The sequence below is a fragment of the Dermacentor andersoni genome, chromosome 3 (genome assembly GCF_023375885.2).
Source record: "Dermacentor andersoni chromosome 3, qqDerAnde1_hic_scaffold, whole genome shotgun sequence".
Lineage (NCBI taxonomy): Eukaryota > Metazoa > Arthropoda > Arachnida > Ixodida > Ixodidae > Dermacentor > Dermacentor andersoni.
This window is the reverse complement of record NC_092816.1, coordinates 136,314,476-136,328,839: the sequence shown is the minus strand read 5'-3', so window position 1 is coordinate 136,328,839 and position 14,364 is coordinate 136,314,476.

The following is a 14,364-nucleotide window of genomic DNA, read 5'->3' as shown; positions in this document are numbered from 1 at the left end:
GACTAATAAACGTCTTTACATGGGGTGGAGGGTGCTTCGGCCTACAACGTCCATCCTGGAACTTCGATCCCGTATCGTACGCTCAATCACGCCTGAAGACGCCTCCCAGCAAACCCCTCTTACTCCATCCAAGAAAGTGGCTCCTCCGTCCATCATGCGCTTCGGTGTGCTTAGCCACACGAACCCTGCCATTTTCAGCGGCGCGGACGAAGCAGACGTGGAGAACTGGCTGAAGACACATGAGAGGGTAAGCGACCACAACAAATGGGACGACCCGCAGGCCTGAGCAACGTGCTCTTCTATCTCCCCAACCGTGAGTCCGATCTTTTGATGTGGGGCTCGTTCAATACGTCTTTAGTGGCTGTGACTGGTCTCCAAGCTATGCGCAAGATGCGTGCCAAATAGCGTATGTGAGAACGTGCACAGCAACCAGGTTAACTATTTACCAGCTACATTGAGGATGTATGGGGCTTATGTAAGAGAGTCAACGCGACGTTGTCGGAGTCCGACAAAATCTGGCATATCATGAAAACTATACAGGGTGATTCTTTCAACATACTTCTTGCAAAGAATCCTCAGTCCGTTACTGACATCGTCACCCAATGTCAAAGCTACGAGGACCTACGCAGGCAGCGCTCGCTGACCCGTCGCCCTTCATCACGCGACGAATACATTGCTGGTTTGGCTACAATCTCCGACCAGTCAGCGCTGCTTGCAGAAATGAAAGCGTTCATAAGGGAGGAAGTTGCAGGCCAGCTGTCCTTGATGACCTTCGCTCAGCCGCTGCATATACGACAGCCTCCATCGAATTTTATGCCTCCGCTCCGTCGCGCGATCGAGCAAGAAATTGCCAAGGTCTTAGCATACCAGAGCCATCATTTTCCTGCGGCTGCTACACTATGCTACGCTGAAGTCGTTGCGCCGCCCCAACAGGTCCAGATGGCTGCACCCGTCAGCTACGCTGAAGTCGTCGCGTGGACCAAACCACACTCTCTAATATGTCTCTACGTTATTTGGACGCCGTGGCTAGGGCCCAACAGGCGCCGGCCATGCAGTCGTATCAGCAGCCGCCCGGTACTACGCGTCCTGTGATATGGATGTGACTAGCATCAGCGAACCGGTGGCGTACTCCTGAGAACCGGCTCATATGATTTGCGTGACTCTACGCCAGTCACATCGCCCGTTTTGTAATCGTGTGCACCCGCCTACTGCCGCACCACCCGTGACCAGCCAGGCCGACCGTCCATATAATGACCACTCGTCGGCTACGTCACCGACTTTGCGCCCGACGCCATCGACCCGCCATTCGAAGTCTCCTCACTGTCGCTCTCTATCGCCGATGCGAGCGAGCTCCGTCACTCGGGACGAGAGAAATTAATCGTCGCAGTACAAGACCCATGGGCTGCGACGCCGTCGAGATGTGAAGCTCCTCAACACAATCAATCGAACGTAATCGACTTCTTTGTTGACGGTGTTCCCGTACATGCACTCGTGGACGCAGGAGCAGCGATATGTGTTATGGAAGCTAAGCTTTGCCGTATACTTCGGAATGTCACGACGCCCCTTTCTGGGCTGTCCCTCCGCACAGCCATGGCTCAGAATATTCACCCCCTAGGCGCTTGCACTGCTCATGTTGCCATTGCCAACGTTCTATACGCCAAAGAATTCATATTTCTTTCCTCGTGCTCTCATGACGTTATCCTCGGCTGGGATTTTCTCGCGTGGTACAATGTTGTTATCTATTGCGTAGGGACCTAAATAAAACTCCCACCGCTATTAGATTGGCAGCTCACCAACATTTCTTCACTTTCGGGCAAAGTACATATCCAAGCCGACTTCCACGTTCCTCCGAACGTGTCAACAGTCGTGCCCTGTGCTGCAGCGGAATCTGTCTCCATCTGACCGCTTTCCCACTCGGAAAGGTCTGCTCCTGCCTTTTGTGACAGTGGACATCACACAGGGCTCCAGCACCTTTTCTGATACACTGTGACGCTGCTCCCACGGGAATGCCTTGGCAATGTAGAAGCAACCGAGGACGTGCAAGTTATGGGTGCCCCCGATAATGTTACTGTACTAGTTTCAGTACGCTCAGTGGTGTTCCTACGTGTGACCTATCGCCCAGTGATGTGTTCGGTTCTTCGCTGTCAGTGGTAATACCGTCAGTGGTATTAGGCTTTAGCTGTGCCTAAATTGGCCTAAATTCCCAAAGCAATTTGTACTTCTTTTCAACGCGGAAGGCGATGAAACTTCAAACACGCATAATCGGTGCTAATTTCCGGTTCATGCATGCGTGGCGTAATGGTTCAACGTCGGGCTTTTGTGCTGAAAGTCGTGTGTTTGAATCTTGCAGTCGCATATATTTAATAATGTTTGTTGAATTATCTATAACGCATAGCTACCTTAACCTTGATTACCTTGCAAAGGCAAATGCATGTCCTAACCAACACTGAGATGACTTAGACATGTCTGCTTCGCTTAGACAGTGAGCTGTATCGTGGCACCATGGGGTAAAATTCTGGACGTCGAGCGTATATATACCTGTATTCCGCAAGTGCTACATCCCGCACATGCTAGCCGAAAGTAAGGGGAAAAAATATGGGAAAAAATCAGTGACAAGGGAGCGAGCGATGTCTTTCAAAGCAGTCACTGGACGCTGCACATCTTTGCGAAGAGCTCCAAAAGATTGTTTAAAGCATATGTCCTTCCGGCGAACATTCAAAACAAAAATGTTTTAAGTTCCTGGACGCTATAGGTTCCAGGCTCGCAACCGAGGCTGGCGTAAGTTCGAGTAAATACGGTGCTATCTCGGAAAACTTGTGAAGGACGCGAAAACGAGTCCTTTTTAGCCGCCCTAAGAGCGCAAGCTATCAACATGCAGAGGCCTAGAGGATAGCTTACGTTTGCATAGGGGTCGCACTACACACATTGGCCTCGTCCAGACACTGCGACAAGATTCTCGCGTAGCGGTGAAACGCAGAATGTCTTGTTGATTGAGCAAATAAGTCCTGCCTATAATATTGAAAGGGAAAACCAGACTACTGTCGGTAGCGATTCATATGTGTGCCTGAATTTTGCAACGCTCGTGCGGCGTATTTCTTACATTGGTACTATTATCGTTTTGTTTTCTTTCAGAAATAAAAACGCTGTAAATGAATAATTTCATCAATAACGCATTTTTCCTGCTTATGTGGCTGGCATGTTCCCTAGGAAAAGGTGAGGCTATTTTGATATTTCGTTCGGACGTTATTACGCCAGTATTACGCAATACAGAGGTTAGAACCCATGTGGCTGTGTTGGATGGAAGGTTTTGGTTTCGTTTAAGGTTGAGTAGAGAGTAAAAAAAAATCAGTGGAGATTTAGCAGAAAAGCCGAGACAAATCCGTTAGCGAATACGTCGCACCTCTTTGAGGTCCTGAATCCATGATTTGAAATCGAGTGCACTACGCTACAAAGTCTCGTTCAGGAGCTCACTCGATACATGTTTGACCTCTTGGAGGAGCAAAGTGCAAATTACGTTGGTGCAGAGCAGATCACCGTAAATTTCACTATATATAAATTTATATATATATATATATATATATATATATATATATATATATATATATATATATATATATATACGTAAAGAACTTGAGTGGTGCTACAAGGTAAACAGAACAAGTATTTAATTGCGACAGTTTCGATCGGTGCACCCATCTTCATCAGGGTTTACAAAAAAATGGCAGTTCGGCCCTGGTAGTGCAGACACCAGACCGGGTGCCCGGTCGTTCTTACATACATAAAACCGAGAGGAACAGTTGTGACAGTGATTGATTTTCGGCGCCTTGGCAGATTTACAGCGGCCTTTGGCAGCTATGCAGGGCAAGAACAGGCGGAGTCACATGTATGTAGAGCAAGGAGGTCAGTGAGGAAAAAAAAGGGAAAAAGAAAGAAAAAGGAAAGAAAAAGAAAAAAACACACAGGAGGAGGGAGACGTAAGTCGGAGAGTGAGGGGGGCGGGAAGTAGCGGCAGCTAGGTTCCCGTGCACCCGAGGCAAGGAGGGAGAAAACGGTCGCTCCGCAGCACCAGTGCGTGGGCTGCCGTTGTAGCGGGAGAGAGGGCAAGTTGAATCGGGTGGCGGGGGGCACAATAGAGAAGGGGCCCAGAAGGAAGACAGAAGAGCGGCAACTTGTGGAAAGAAACACAGTGTCACAGTACACATATACAAGGCACGGCCCGTTCCGGCAACTCTGTGGTCCAGCTACGGTGCGAAAAAAAAATATATATATATAGTTCCAAAAAAGAATATATGCGTGGGATTCGCAAAGCAAGTGCGCCCATGGGCTTAGATTTAGGGAGCCGAGTTAAATAGCCTCCTTGTGGTCCAATTTTTGAACGTTTAACAGACAACTGCCATCAAGTCAGCACGTGCGTATTTCAAGAAGGGCAATAGGTCACTCAGAATGACCACTTCAGTGGCAGGGTTCAGGAAACTGAATTTATTGGTTTTCCGCTCGCGCCCTTGAGGCGCATGCGGAGGGGTGAGCAAGCAGTGAATAGCCAGCGTCTCAATTTTGTGCTCTAAAATTATATATATATATATATATATATATATATAATATATATATATAAATAAATTATATATATATATATATATATATATATATGCAGTTGGAGATACGACGGGGTACACTTACGAAAGTTGCGTGTTTAATGATTTAACGGTTGCTGATTCTCACAAAGGCAGTGCCCCGGCCGAAACCTGAAACCATTAAACATGCAATTTTCGCAAGTGTGCCCCTTTGTGCCTTCAACTACCTATGCACCGCACCTACAGAAGTCTATGTTGATATATATATTGACGCGTATGTTCTACTTAGAAGACAACGACGATGGGGGCAATAACGGACTCCGTCTAGTGGGTGGCTCATATTCTGGAGAGGACGAAGAAGACGTGCCTCGGTTCCGTTTGTTTTCGAACAGCTTGTCCCGTTGTTCTTGAACGTCTCCCTGTCTTCTGTCCGCGTTGTACCGCGACATTGGTGGAGGTGCTGGGTACTGAGTTCGCCTGATGCTCCGAAGTCCTTCTGGGAGTCGTTCATCTAGCCCGGAGGCCTTGTCACCAGTTACGACACCCGTGCATCGCTTTACTCCCCGACTTCTAGGCCTTGCCCCGGAGTTTTCCCCTCTTCAACCACCTCTCTCCGGCAGCACCACACATCTCGTAATGGCCGAAACCAGCTCACCGCAAGCACCCCAAAGAAGCCGGTTTCCCAGTCCACAACAGGTAACCGTTCTGCATCCACTGGTTCCCGATCGCTATCGCGGTGCAGTCTTCGAAGACATTGAAGAGAGGCTTGATAAGTATGACCGCGTCGCACAGATTAACCAGTGGACTCAGAAGCAAAAGCTTTCCCACGTCTATTTCGCCCTTGACGACAGTGGCCGTACTTGGTACGAGAACCGTGAAGCTAGCCTGACGACGTGGAATGACTTTCGGCAGAAGATCACGGATACGTTTGCAAGTGCCGACCGACGCGACCGCGCCCAGCAGATGATGGAGCTACGGGTGCAACAATTTAATGAGTCGATCACAATGTACGCCGAGGACATGGCCCGCTTCTTTCGTAGAGCCGATCCGAACATGACCGAAGATAGGAAGTTGCGCTACCTCATGCGAGGTGTAAAACAACAGTTGTTCGCGGGGCTTGTGCGGATTTCACCAGTCACCATCGCTGACTTTATCAAAGAGGCTACGGCTATTGAGCGGGCCCTTCATCAACGGTGCAGGCAGTACGATCGACTGTCCACCAGCAATGCAATCAATGCCGCCGCAGGGACTGCCGAGTATCAGAATACCTTGCGTGAATTGATCAGAGAGCATGTCAGAGAGGAAGTGCAAAAGATTCTGACACCGACGTTGGATAGACCTGTAGCATCAATCACCTAAGTTGTGCGCGACAAAATCAGGCAGGCGTTCCCGGCAGCCGATTTTCAAGATCACCAGCGTCCCATGACTTACGCCGCCGCTGTCCGATGTCCACCACCCGTCACAACCACACCGCCGTACCACCAGCCTCCAACAGCCGCTCCTTGGTCGCCGCCGCAAGAGAATGCTTTGAGGCGCGCACCCGTTATGCCGCTGCAGTCACACCAGCAGCTGTCGTTCGCCGCCGCTTGGTCAGCGCCACAAAACGACGCTACGGGAGGGCCGCAATTTCGGAAAACCGACGTATGGCGCACCGTTGATAGGCGACCACTTTGCTTTCACTGCGGAGGCGCCGGCCATACTTCATTGCTGGCATCGCGACACGCCATTTCGACCTCATCGTCCGTCGTCCTATGGTCGCCGTGCAAATGACTTTTCCATGCTACGCCGCGACGACGCTACTTTTCGGGAATCTCCAATAGCGCATCCGAATGACGAATCCATGCCCAATGATAGGTCCGATTTCGGCCGTTGGTCTCGTTCTCCAACCCCTCCATGTCAGATGGCTTCACCTACTGGACATGCTTTTGCTGACCTCCGAGGACGAAGGTCGCCCAGCCAACGCCGGGGAAACTGAAGGCGGCGGCCTCTGGGGGTAAGGTTGCAAGCTCGCCGCAAGACAATAAAAAGCCCCCAACACTCCCGCTGCAGAACGCTGTGAAGCCAATAAACACCGAAGAAATAGTGAGCGCCGACATTGATGTTTTGGTTTGACGGACAGCCAGTGACAGCGTTAGTCGACACTGGTGCCGACTTCTCGATAATGAGTCAGCAACTCGTCCTCCGCCTGAAGAAAGTAAGGACGCCATGGACGGGACATCACATAACGACGGCAGGCGGTCAATTACTAATGCCTACTGGAAGATGTACTTCTAGAATTGATATCGGGGATTCTTCTTTCGTGGCCGCTTTCATTGTTCTGCCTGTGTGCTGTAAAGATTTGATTATTTCAATGGATTTTTTAAAAGAAAATGGCGCCGTAATTAACAGCCCGGCTCGCATGGTGACGTTTTATAATAGTCCTGATTTAGTCTATTGCTTATCGCCGCAACACCACCCCTTCGTCTAACAGAAGACGACGTTGTCATCCCACCTCGATCATGTACCCTTGTTTCGGTAGCATGTGACGTACCGTTTCATTGCGAAGGCGTTGCCGACCAAATAACCACGTTGTTGTTCACTCATGGTATCTCGGTCGCACGAGGGATCGTCAATGTCAGCGACGGACGCACGAACCTGTTGCTAACAAATTTTAGCACAAAGCAACGGCGCCTTCCAAAGGGCACGGCTGTGGCTTATCTTGACGGTGTTGCGGCTGTACGCGGCTGCTGTTCACTACTCGAAGAAGCACCTATGCAAGACCCAGCTCCTGTACTTGACGTCAGCACTGCTTTGTAACCACACGATCAAGAATGGCTTCTTACACTACTGGCCAAATTCAGCGACTGCTTTGCGTCGACGTCCAGCGTCGGTCGGACACCTCTAACAAAGCACCGAATAATTACACAGGATACGGCAAAACCAATTCACCAAAATCCTATCGTGTTGCTCCCAGAGAACGTGAAGCCATAAAACATCAGTGACAAAAATGCTTGAAGACGAGGTGATCCAACCATCAATGAGTCCCTGGGCATCTCCTGTAGTTTTTGCCAAGGAAAAGGAAGGCAGCTTGCGTTTCTCTGTGGACTACCGAAAACTAAATCAGGTGACAAAGAAAGATGTGTACCCGCTTCCCCGTATAGACGATTCATTCGACAGGCTTCGACACGGCGTTGCTTCTCTTCAATGGATTTAAAAAGCGGATATTTACAAATCGAGGTAGGCCCGAGAGACCGCGAAAAAACTGCTTTTGTGACATGATACGGCCTATACGAATTTAGGGTCTTGCCTTTCGGCTTGTTCTCTGCCCCTGCTGCGTTCCAACGCCTCATGGACACTGTGCTTGCAGGCCTGAAGTGGAAAACCTGCTTAGTGTACCTCGATGATGTCATCGTGTTCTCCGCAACATTTGAAGAACATCTCGAACGGCTTGAAGCGGTTCTGCAGTCCATCCGGTCCGCCGGCCTTATTCTGAAACCGGAGAAGTGCCACTTTGGCTTTGCGGAACTACAGTTTCTTGGTAACGTCTTCAGCCACGCAGGTGTCCGCCCGGATCCCGAAAAAATTGCCGCCGTCGCACAGTTTCCCGTACCACCCAATAAAATGGCTGTCAGGCGCTTCCTCGGACTCTGTGCTTATTACCGGCGGTTTATTGCAGACTTCGCTCATATTGCGTCGCCGTTAACTCGCCTGACGAGAGACGACGTTGCTTTCGTATGGGGCGACGAAGAGCAAGGTGCATACAACGACTTGCGGGAACGTCTCCAGACACCTCCAGTGCTTGCTCACTTTGATGAGACCGCTCTTACATTGATCCACACTGATGCAAGCAATGTCGGCTTGGGAGCTGTTCTTCTGCAACAGCAGGAGGGCACAGAAAGAGTAACTTGCCTATGAAACTAGAACACTCTCACACACAGAGGCTAATTACTCCACGACTTAGAAAGAATGCCTCGCCGTAGTATGGGCGGTTATGAAATTTCGCCCATATTTGTATGGCCGCCACTTCACAGTTATAAGCGACCACCATTCACTCTGTTGGTTGACAAACCTTAAAGATCCTTCGGGACGACTGGCGTGTTGGAGCCTACGGTTGCAAGAGTTTGACATGACTGTCAAGTACAAGTCGGGGAAACGACATACGGATGCTGACTGCCTGTCTCGATCGCCGATAGAGTCGTCTGCTCCACCCGAAGAAGACTCGTGTTACGTTTCGCCTACAACGCGCGGTATAGCCGGCGCGGATGCAACGGACGCCAGGGCTTCATTCAAAGCGGCGGACATTTTGGCCCGTTCAGCGCTGCCGTAACGCTTCCTGCCAAGCGCGTCCAGGCATGTTTCAATGCCACGTGTCTTCGTGTGTGCGTGTGTGTGTGTGTGTGCATGTTGGTGCCCACGCTTGTCAAAGCGCGGCAGCCGGGGAAAGGAGCTCCCCAACTGTGAAGCGAGGAGGTCTGACCAGCGCCGGCCTGGAGGATGCGTCACTTCTTGTCTCAACGTGTCTCTCAGCGTGTCCATGCCCCGCCGTCACGGGCGCCTCTCGCAAGCCGTTCCTTCTTGCCCTTGGCTCCGAGAGTATAAAAGCAGCTGCCCCGGATTTCATCCGTCGAGTAACGTGCTCTCCCGTCTCTCCACTTCGGTCGACCTGACCGGCCGCTCTTTTGCGATGCTAGAATAAACAAGTTGTTCTGTTAGCAGTCGACTCATCCTTTGCCAGGACCTTCGGATGCTTCCAGCTGTGCCTAAGGCCGCTAGGCCAACGCTACCCTTGGGGCTTGCGATCCAGATGCAACACTCAGCATTTCTTTGTGTTCTGGACACATCCACCATCGAGAAACGACCACGGGACGACTCTGAGTTGCTTGAATTCATTAATTACTTAGAGGGCAGATCTGCGAAACCGCCTAGAGTTTTCGCAAGAGGACTGTTGTCATTTTGTTTGCGGGAGAAAGTACTTTACAAACGAACCTTTTCTTCAACCGGGTCCCCCTGTCTGCTCGTCATTCCTGCAGCTCTTCGTACGGAAGTACTTGAAGCCTGTCACAACGAGGTGACTTCTGGTCACTCAGGCTACGCGAGCACGCTGGCCAGAGTGCAGCAGAGGTACTACTGGCCGAGGCTTACCACCGCCGTGAAACATCACGTTCGCACTTTCCTCGACTGCCAGAGGCGCAAGTCGCCTCCGTCAAAGCCAGCCGGCCTCCTACAACCCGTCCAGGTTCCTCGAAGACCATTTGACCAAATCGGAATGGATATATTGAGCCCACTTCCTACTTCTACTGCAGGGAATCGCTTTCTTATCGTCGCAACCGACTATCTCACAAGTTACGCTGAAACAAAGGCAATCCGGGGAAGTACAGCAGCCGAGGTGGCGTGCTTTTTCATTGAGCATGTTGTGTTGCGACATGGCGCACCAACCGTCGCAATAACAGACCGAAGAACCGAATTCACGGTTGCACTGTTAGATCACGTCTTGCTGCTTAGTGGAAAATCTCATCGGAAGTCAACCGCCTAGCATCCACAAACCAACGGATTAACAGAACGCCTAAACAAAACAATTGAAGACATGCTCTCCATGTACGTGGATGTTCAACAGAAAAAATTGGAACGACATCCTACCTTACATCACCTTTGCATATAACACTGCGAAACAATAGACACCGCGCATGACTCCGTTCACCCTTCCTCACGGACGGGATGTACGAACGATGTTGGATGCAATGCTTCCACACGACTTTGGCGACACTGATACGGACGCCGATGTGTTTATGAAACGCGCAGAAGAGGCTCGGCAGCTCGCACGCTTGCGGATCTGCCAGCGGCAAGACTACGACTCAGGGCTCTATGATCTTAAGCGTCGAATGATCATCTATGACGTCGGCGACAGAGTGTGGGTTTGGACACCCATACGGAAACGAGGCCTCTCCGAGAAGCTGTTAAGGCGATACTTCGGACCATATCGAGTATTGTGCCGACTCAGTGATGTCACGTACGAGGTCGGCCCCGGTAGTGCCAGTTATACGCGGCGCCGCACGCATTGTCCTGAACTTGTGCACGTTGTCTGCATGAAGCCGTATGTGAGCGAATAACTATGTGAGAGACTCTTACTTCCGCGAGTGACATTTCTGGTTTATCATCGGGGCGATGCTCTTTTAGGGAGGGACAAATGACGCGTATATTCTACTTAGAAGACAACGACGATGGGGGCAATAACGGACTCCGACTAGTGGGTGGCTGAGATTCTGGAGAGGACGAAGAAGACGTGCCTCGGTTCCGTTTGTTTTTGATCTGCTTGTCCTGTTTCTTGCACGTCTGCCCGTCTTCTGTCCGCGTTGTACCACGACAATATATATATATATATATATATATATATATATATATATATATATATATATATATATATATATATATATGTGTGTGTGTGTGTGTGTGTGTGTGTGTGTGTGTGTGTTAGCAAGGTATGAAAAGGCTGAGTGGGGTGCGACCAAACAAGAGGTACAAAGGCGAGAAACCCGTGGTTTCATGACGTGCCGAACTGTACGCGAAAATCACGTAGGGCAAAGTGCTGTCCCAATCGCGATACACTTCGGTATCTTACATAGACAATATCTCTTTTAGGATGCGATTCAATCGTTTAGTCAATCTGTTCCTTTGTGGTGGATATGCGGTTGCGAGCTTATTCTGTGGAGTAGGAACGAAGTATGCCTTCGACAAGGGGGGACTGGAAGTAGCGGCCACGATCTATCAGCTGGTGCCTTTGTACGTCATGGTGAAGAATCACGTCTTCAAGTAAAATATCTGCTACATCTGTAGCACAACTGGTGGGCAGGATACGTGTAATGGCATAGCGCGTCGCATAGTCTGTGGCAACGGCTACCCATTTGTTTTCGTTTATGGATGTGGGGAAAGGGCCAACAAGGTCCATACCGACAGGGATTAAAGACTCCGTTGGGACATCGATTATATGAACGTGGTCAGAAGGTTGCCCACATGGCGTCTTTCGAAGCTGGCAGGGGTCGCAAGCCGCAGCGTTACGCCACACAAAGTGGTAAAGGCCTGGCCAGAAGAAGCCACGTCGAACTTTGTCGTAAGTGCGGGAGGTTCCAAGGTGTCCGACATTGGGTGCGTCATGGAACTCAGCAAGAACAGTGCAACGGAGGTGACCAGGGACAACTTGCCGTAAATCTGGGGCGCTATAAAGTAAAGCTATTCTAAACTGTTCTATTCCAATTCTGCAATCAGGGGCCGTATAACGTAAAACTATACCAATATGTTTTTATTCCAATCCCCTGACGTCTGATTTGCGTAACCGCCGACGCAAGCATCGGGCGGTGACCCGCAGGGTTGCCTGAACAAACCAATCAAATGCTCCCCTCATCCATAGGAAGTCACTTTTGTTTACTTCCAAAACGAATAACATTGCCTGCACTGAGCGGCTTTACTTACCTAATTGGCTCACAACAGGCGAGGAGGATGCTCAAGTGGACAGGGATTCTATAGGGCCGAGCCACTGCACTGAATATCGATAACCGAATAAAGAGGGTGGTGCCGGCGTCTGCGATTGGTCCGCTTTCTCTTACTTAGCTTTGCGGTGGCTCGTCGACAATCGCGGCGGCATGAACGGAAGCCTAAGAATGACGCTAAAACGAATCCTCAGCAAAAAAGAGTTGCCAGAACGAGGTCGTAAACGTGCCGAACGTTCTCAAAAACGTTACATGGCCACGCAAACCTTTTATTAGACGCAAATAAACCCATGCTCTCCGGCAAGGGCGAGTAGCCAGTGCCAGAGCGATCGACGGCTGCCATCTTTTATTCCTTTTGGAACGGGGCAGCCTGCGGCTATTCAGAACAAAATTCAGTTTTGTTCGGCATATTAACGCATCTTTAACGCGCACGCGTAACTCTGACGCAGTAAGTTTTTGCGGTTTTGTGACGTCGCGTGAGAAGCAGGTGAAGTGGGTGCAGCCCGAAAACTTTTGACCAATAGCCGAGGGCTAATGGCAGAAAGGCGTCGAATCAGAAGTAACAGTTTTTGTTTTGTTCGGTCAAATTATGCATGATCAGTGTGTACACGCCAAATCAGATGGGGCGCTATCGTGCTTTTCGTGACGTCGCCTGAGAGACAGGTGAAGTGGGGGTGGTCAAAAAAAGTTTTGACAAATGGCAGTGGGCTGATTGCAGAATTCGAATAGAAAAGTTTGGAATAGTTTTACGTTATAGCACCCCAGCCCTCCGCGATTGGTCAAAAACTTCTTCGAACCACCGCCACTGCGCTTATCTGTCACGCGAAGTCTCTAAAGCGGCGATAACTCCGAATTTGATACGACGCGTACACACTGATCATGCATCATTGGACGGAACAAAAAAATATAGTTATTTCTGATTCGACTCCGTTTAGGCATTAACTCTCGGCTGTTGGTGAAAAATTTTAGGGCTGCACCCACTTTACCGGCCTGTCACTCGACGTCACAAGACCGAGAGAGCACATGCGTCGAAGGGACATGGAGCGCTAAAACTTAAAACTATTCCAAACTTTTCCATTCCAATTCTGCAATCAGCCCTCCACGATTGGTCAAAACTTTTTGGACATCTCCCATTTAACCTGTCTGTCACGCGACTTCACGAAAACCGTGATAGCTCCCCATCTGATATGACGTGTACACACTGATTATGCATTATTTGGTCGAACAAAAGAAAAATAGTTATTTCTGATTCGACCCCTTTTCGCCATTAGCCCTCGGCTATTGGTGAAATGTTTTCGGGCTGCACCCACTTCACCTGCCTATCACGTGACGTCACAAAGCCGCAAAAAATCACGCGTCAAAGTGACGTGTACGCGATAAAGATGCATTATTATGCCGAACAAAACTGAATTTTCTTCTGAATAGAAGGAGGCTGCCCCGTTTGAAAATGAATAAAAAATGGTTGCCGCCGATCGCTCAGGCACTGGTTAGTCGCACCTGCCAGGGAGCATGGGTTTACTTGCGTACATGAAACCCTTTTTCGTGACCGCGTAACGCTTTAAAGCACTTCCGGCACGTTTATGACCTCGTTCTGCCAATTCTTCTTTGCTGAGAGTCCATTTTAGCGACATTCTTAACCTTCCGCTGCATGCCGCCGCGATTTTAGACCAGCCACCTCAAGCCAAGTAAGGGAAAGCGGACCAATAGCACACGCCGCCACCACCCTCTTCATTCGGTTAGCGATATTTAGTGCACTGCCTCGGCCCCATGGAATCCCTCTCCACTTGAATGTGCTCTTCGCCTCTTGTCAGCCAATTAGATAAGACAAGCCGCTCACTGTAGGCAATGTTATTCGTTTTTAAAGCAAACAAAAGTGACTTCCTATAAACGAAGAAAGCGTCTTATTGGTCTGTTCACACAACCCTGCAGGTCACCGCCAGATGCTTTCGTCAGTGGTTACGCAAACTTGATGTCAGGAGATTGGAATAAAAACCTATTGGAATTGTTCTACGTTATAAGGCCCAATGTCCATCAGAGCTGATGTCGCGTCGATAAAGGATGTTGTCATGGAGCCCAATCATTCTGGTTAAGCGATCTGATTGTCGTGAAGTCAACCGTTCAATGGTGGAAAAATTGCGCTCTGAAGGTGCCACAGGCAACTAGTTTAGGCACTGACACACTCGACTCCATTTTGCTGTTGGGCGAGGACAGCACTTGACAGCGAACTTGAGTTGGTGCAGGTGGATCAACGTTGCCTAATATCGGAGGCGTTGTTAACGAGTGGTTGACGTTGTCGTAGGCGTCGGCTTGTTCGTGGCCCCAAAAGAAGGCCG